The following is a 7,038-nucleotide window of genomic DNA, read 5'->3' on the forward strand; positions in this document are numbered from 1 at the left end:
ATATCTAGAAACAGCATAGCATGAAATATATTTTTTAAAAGGTAGTATGTAGGAGAAAGAAAAGGAAAAAGACAGGAAAGATAAGGATAGGTAAATGAAAACTATATGTAAACAATGTTTCCCTGATTTGTATTTCTTCTGTCTGCTGCTTGCTCACCATAATTCCTTACGTATAAATGAATAGTATATGAATAGGAATGTATATGAACATACACTGCAAAGTAGGGTGGAAGACATTTCCAAAGGAAGCAGTGTAGAAATGAAGATTCAGCTAGTAATAGCTACTAATTTTAAATACTGGCTACCCAGATTTCACAGGCCTCCTGATGTAAGACTCCATCGAACGTACTCTTCTTCTTTCTACCTTTCAGACAGACTTAGAACAGTCTGTATAAACCCACAATAAAATCTTAAGAGTATAAGGCCTCAAATATTTTCTATAACTGTGAAGTGATAACACAAAAAAAGAAAATATATTTTAGGAAAATGCTTATATGGCTCCTATCAAAAAAAGTGAAGTGACTTACATTCTGACATGGATCTTCTTCATGAAAGAAAATAGTATATGATAGAAGCCTGATTTAATAACAAAAAGACATTAACTTCTATGCTGTGAAAAGCAAAGGAACCCACTGAAAGGAATGAAAAAAAAAATTGCTCCAACAAGAACCTGTTTAGAAAGGATGGGGCATATGGATTACCTATGAATTTAAAACTGCAGCATATTATATTAAGAGATATCAAGAAAAAGAAGTAATAGTAATAGTATTGGCTAGAAATATTTGCTTTGCAGGGAAAGTGATGACAAAAAATTCCTATGATTATGAGATTTGGAATTTGATAAAGCAAATGTATAACTAAGAGCTCACCTACCTGCAGGAAAGAATAAGGAGTCATCAAATACATCCAGACTACAAATAAAGAATACCCTCAGTATAAAATAATCTTCTTTGGTAAGTCCTGAAAGAGGAACATTAACCATAATCTTAATTGCATTTTGTTAATTTATCTTTTCAGTCTTGTAAAGTCTTGGCAGATTTTATACTTTTTTTTCCACCAGGAAGTCAGAAAGGCACCAGATTAGATAAATGCTGAAAGTACAGATGGCAAAGAACCGAAGCTCAGCTGTTGCAGTTAAAAAAAAAAAGAAAAGACATGGAAATGAGTGGACAAGACCTCATAATGGCCTTGACTGACGTGCCTTTTTGCCACATGGTAAGTGGATTTTTTACTGCTTTTCTTCCATGAGGAATTCTTTGAAGGACAGAGAAAGCAGGAACAGAGGATTTTCACTTACAACAATAATTAAATTAAACCTAATCAAACCATTTTATTATTTTCTGCTGAAGGCCAATATATTTAGCATCTTCTTCCATGCATAATAAATTACATTAGCTCTAGGCATTTTCAGAATGTTGATTTGTTAAAGATGTTCATATATATTCAGTGACATTCTTTGTAATATCCAGGTAAATATAACGAGTTGAGTCTTTTTGTTTTTGAAAGGAAATAAAGCATTAAGTTCATTTGGTTTATTTAAAAGGTAAAAATTATAAATCCATCCAGTGAGATGTCTTTTTCATATGACACTTTGTTAAGGTCATTCCTACTGTAGCAGTCACATTGTCCCTTGCTGCAATTGTAACATCAGAGGCTCAACACCAGTCTTCAAGTTTTCATCTGATTTCTTTATAAATCAGAATCTCCTCACAAAAGAAAAAAAAAAAAAAGTTATTTTGGCAGTAAGGTTCCACATCTAAAGTAAAAAAAAATACTGACCAATAACCACAGTTTTAGAATGTAACCATATTGCATGCACTTCAAGTATGTAGTGATCTACTGGAAGATTATATTCAGTTGCACAGACTGCAGTATTTAAATACTTTGCATAAAACATATCAGTACTAGTCATAAAAATAAATATTATTGAAATAACTTCATTATATGTTGGAAATATTTTGCATATAAACAAAATAGATGATGGAGTACAAATGTTTCTACTGACTACATACAAAACCAAGTATAAACTACCAACACTACAATGTTCCTCCATGAAGAAAATATTACATTTGTATAACCAGATTTATACATCAGTCAACAATTACCAAATAATATAAAGAAGGTTTGACTCTCAAGTTTCACCCAGCATATTAAAATTTTCTTTTAATTTTACAACAATAAAGCACACAAACTGAAACTCCACATCAGTTTCTTCTAATACCCTCTGTTGTGTCCAAGTTTTGACAATCTCATCTACTGTTTCTGAGATTAATCAATGCATTAATGAACTAAGGGCACTTCCCTCTGAGAAAAGTTTACCATCAGTTTACCGTGCAGTTTAGGCCTGCTACACGTCAAGTAATTTAGATTCCAAAATTACTTAAGAGCTATTGAAAATCTTATTTATGGCCTTCCTTCATGAGTTTTATATCATGTCTGTTATCACTATCAACTCTTTTAGTACTTTTAAAAATTAAGCTAGTTAATTTCAAGATTTTCAGAGACTGCTAAGACTTTAATGTATGTGATCTATGGTAATGTTTTCTAGAGTATTAGTCATGTCTATGGAACAGTGTGAAAGAAAGGAATAAAAAATTAGATTCTATACATTTGGAAGAGTAAACCATTAATAACTTACAGTGAAACTGAAACTGAGGTACAATTCTCCTGAAGAGGCAGGTCTGTTTTTGTATTGTTGCATGAATATATATGACAAAAATGCATTCTATTTGATGTGTTGAGATATTTACACCTACATGCTGGATTGTCACTCAGCCTAAATTGAGTATATCACTATTTTTGGATTTAGAATCCATGGACCTGGTATGGTGTTACTTGACAACTTCTTAAACCAATCTACAACTCCAACACTCTAGAAATAGGGGTCTTAATGGAAATGTAAAAACATTAGCTAAATCAGTACGTAGCAATGTGATCATAATAGAGATTTCTCATCAACTTCTCGTTTATGTTATATTAACATCTGAAAAAGCTATTTAAACATTAAAATTAATACATCATAAAACAATAGAAATACTTCATACAAAATAGTTTTATTTGAATCACAACTACTCACAATAGCTATGAATATCCCCATTCAAATTGCTACCGTGAATACTGTATAAAATGAGAATAAACTAAAAGTAAAATTAGAATACTCCTTTATAAATTACTATATGTCAAGCTAACAAATGGTAGACTTGTCATATTGAACAACTAAATGTCTAAATGATCATTCAGCACTCACAGTGTAGGGAAAAAACACTAGCTTTGTTGGCTATAAAGCAGTTGCTCGATTTTTCATACTGTCATTCTGCTCTATTAGCAAAGCCTAACACAATTAGGTATGAATATGCAGTAATAACATGCAAATTGTTCCCTCTCAATTGCCCCAAGGCAGCAGTCTCAGCCTTTCAAAGCTTGATTTCTTCTACATCATTACAGGCTTGGCATAATTCATCAGAATAAAAAAATACCTCAGCCTTATTGCATGTGGCCAGCTAGTAAAATCATCAGTAGTTGTTAACCATTCTCCCTCAATAGGTTTGTTAGCAACGCTGTCCCCAGCTCCCTGCCACTCCTGCACTTGTACATGTTTCCCTTGGGTAATGTTAGACACTACATTTGAGCCTGCCAGAACAATTAACCCTACTGTTAATTAGAATGAAATGTCAGGCGCACAGATGGTACAAGCTGGCACCCTGCCATCCCGCCAACTGCTGCTGAAAGCAGCTACCCCACTGCTGACAGCTGTTCAGCTATGTCCCACACCAGCAGATGTCAAAACTTTCCAGCTGAGGAAAGCTAAAAAAAGCAATGATGGGTGTTTCTAGTCCCAGCAGTAATGATGACTGTTTTACTGTTATTGTATCTATTACCTGTTGTCATACTGTACCCATCAAGTGGAGCCATCAAGCAGCAAGATGCAAATGAAAAATGATACCAAAAGTCAAGAAATGTAAAACCTCTTTCCAAGCTAATTCTGTACAACTGTAAAAAAAGAACGGAAGAAAGACAAAACCATATCTATGTGTTTACTTTAGAATCTGTATTTTTCAATTCAGGGTTTATTTTAAATAAAGTTACATGATGATACGCAGTACTAGAAAGCGCTATCCTGGACATTTGTACACTGGAGTATGAAAGTCTTTCTTGAAGAAAATTGTAAAATGTGAACCCAGTTCTTCAAGTCTTAGTAGCATGAGCAGTTTTCACGCTTTACTTTTCCTACCTATGTCAATTTGATTTAATTGTTTTACCATTATGAGATATGAAGCAACCAAGATAAAGTCCCAGAAGCCAGAATGTATCCAAATTCTCCCAGTGTCTATATGTCCTATACTTTGAATGACCAAGTTAACCCTAAATATGTGAATGAAAGATCCCAGCACATTTTCTGGTGTGAACCAGGATTCTAATTCTGGTAACTATGCTTTGGTTATTTAAATCCCTCTTTGATTTCAGAAAATATGCTTTGGCTTTCAATTTTTTAAAAAATTTGAAAAATATAGTGGGAAGGCAGATACATTGCTGTACTGTGAGAAATTCCCTCTTATGTTCTTCCTAGCTGCATCAAGATGGAATGAGTAGTTTCTTCAGGATTCTTTTAAAAGATTATATCATGTAACTTTTGACAATAAAAATACAAATTCAATACTATTTAATAAATATTAAAAATCGAATGTATGTTGTTCTTATATACTTTCTTATTCAAACTAACTGTTCAGCAATGATAATATGTTCTTACATAATAAAGATCATGGGAGACTGAATACAAAAGAAAATATCACATGCTATTACAAACACAATTACAATATATTTGGCTTACAAATTATTAATAAGATTATAGTAATATCTGTAAAAAACGGTCTACAAATTAGAAAGCTTGCAGAAATAACTTTGGTTTCCCTAGAAGTTTTTGGGAAAGAAGTTCTTGCAAAGAAGATATATAAGGTTAGAATTAATTAAAAATAGATGTAAAATTTATAAATAACAAAAATCAGTAAAATCTAGTGAGATGTTTCCATTTATGTCATTTTTTTTCTCTGAATACTTATTTCATATATTCCTATATACATTCACTCTCAAATATATTGTTTCTGACTCTGTCCCATCTATCCATAAGACAGGTATATGGCAACATTCGTGAAATTTATATTTAGCATAGGCCTTTAGTGTTAAATAAATAGCTTTGATTTAGATTCATTTGGATTCATATATAGTCTCGGTCTATGTGGTGTTAATAAGAAAGTAATTGCTTGCTTATTTTAATATTAGTTTGGTTCTGGTTTAGATTAGGGGTTTTTTCTACATGTAGGTAGTTAATATACTAACTTTAGGAGGGAGGTCTCTTAAGAAATAAATGTTATTAATACTTACATCATCAGACTGCTAACGGTTCATTGCACTTCTGGAGTCAGAAATTTCACATAAACTTCATGTGCACTGAAAAGAAATTTTTTTGCTACAAATATTCAGTGGAAAAGCATACTATAGTATTTAGTTGAAAAAACCAACTTACTGGATTTCATTTTGCTAACTCCAGCAAAATCACAGTTTGCTAGAGACTACTCAGCCCTTTTCTTGGCTGGTGAAAACATATACATAATAAAACTTCAGAGGATCTGCGGCACTTCCTGTTGTGGTAGGCAGCCTACTTACACCAGAATCTTACCAGATATGGGAGCTCCAGCACCATAAACAATTAATAACTGTCAGGGATAAACTAGCACAAAGTAATTCACAAGACACAACAGACACAGTTGTCTTCAATGACTATAATATCATTTAAATCTGAGGATAGGTATCAGCCCAAAATACCTCAGTCTTGCCAAAGGATGTAACTGGATACAAGACTCCTGATTCACTTTCCTTTTTTAGGTCAGGGAGCTTTACTAAGTTATTGCGTGTGCTTGATATGGTGAGGAGAGATGTTTGTTGGAGACCTCAAGTATTATTTTGGGGGGGTTTATTGTATCTTTTGAGAATGTAAGAAGAGAGCTTAGGATAGGTGTTCTTGTTTCTGCTTTCCCTGGATGCGAGAAGAATTTAGTAGGAGACCTTGTTGATATGGTGTATGTGGTGCTTGCAAGTAGCTGCCACTCTGGCTGCAAAGGCCCATATGGTATTTGTTAGGCTCCAAATAACCTGGATGTGCAGGTGGCACTATATGGTCATGTATATCTTCATGTATTACTTTTTATGGAGACAACAGGTCTGCTAGACACAAGAGTAGCCAGGCATACTGCTAAAAATCCAGAACAAAGCTGTGTTGGCAGCTGCCCAACACAGATTTTGCTAGTAAAGTGGCAGTGACTCTCACATGACCTGGTGTTGGCACTCACTCAGTTACCGGGCTGTCTGCAAGCCTGGGCTCTCTGTAGGGCTGCCATCCCACCATGACACTGCAGTAGTGCAGGACCAAGCTGAAAGTCTGTGAGGTCCTGGGCTGTGCTGTCTGGCAAGCAGTGCTCGGTACCATGCATTGTGTGCAGCCTGCAGCAGCAGCCACGATACCTACGGACAAATACATAATGGTCAACTGCTACAAATGATGTCATTGTAAGACCATGTGACAGGCATAATGCAGAGCTATGAATGCTCTCTGTGGCCCTCTGTGCATTTAAGGATGACTTTGAGGACATAACGAGTGCAGAGAGAGGCAGTTAGCAGATCTGCAGCACAGCACTGCAGGTCTCTATATCTGGAAGACTTACCATGGATCCATCTCAGATTGATGTCTAACTGATTAGGAGTCTGGTGCTGCCTCACTCCACAGAAACAAGCACCTCAGTCTTTGTGAGCTTGTCCCAAAGTATGTCCAACAGATTTCAGCAGAAGACTTTGAAGGGGGGAATGGCTGCCAACAACAGTTATTTCAGATACGCAGGACTTAACAGTCCCCTCACCAGGTAATATTTGCCCTTCCCCTAAATCCCCCATCTACAAGAACAGTAACCTGATTCATGACTCAAACTCAGAGAAAGCTGAGGCAAAGGACCATGAACTGAAGGTCTACAGGAGCAGTAGCTCCTTAAA

General features: G+C 35.0%; 1 long non-coding RNA gene across 1 annotated transcript; it reads right to left on the reverse strand.

Annotated features, from left to right (window-relative positions):
* Positions 1 to 3,256: 3,256 nt before the first annotated feature.
* Positions 3,257 to 6,733, reverse strand: LOC140646883 (uncharacterized). Its single transcript, XR_012040591.1, has 3 exons — positions 6,345 to 6,733; positions 5,380 to 5,445; positions 3,257 to 3,990 (listed from the first exon to the last, which is right to left on the reverse strand). It is a non-coding gene; the product is annotated as an uncharacterized lncRNA (long non-coding RNA).
* Between the last annotated feature and the right edge of the window lie 305 nt (positions 6,734 to 7,038).

This window comes from Ciconia boyciana, chromosome 2 (genome assembly GCF_034638445.1).
Source record: "Ciconia boyciana chromosome 2, ASM3463844v1, whole genome shotgun sequence".
NCBI classification, from domain to species: Eukaryota; Metazoa; Chordata; class Aves; order Ciconiiformes; family Ciconiidae; genus Ciconia; species Ciconia boyciana.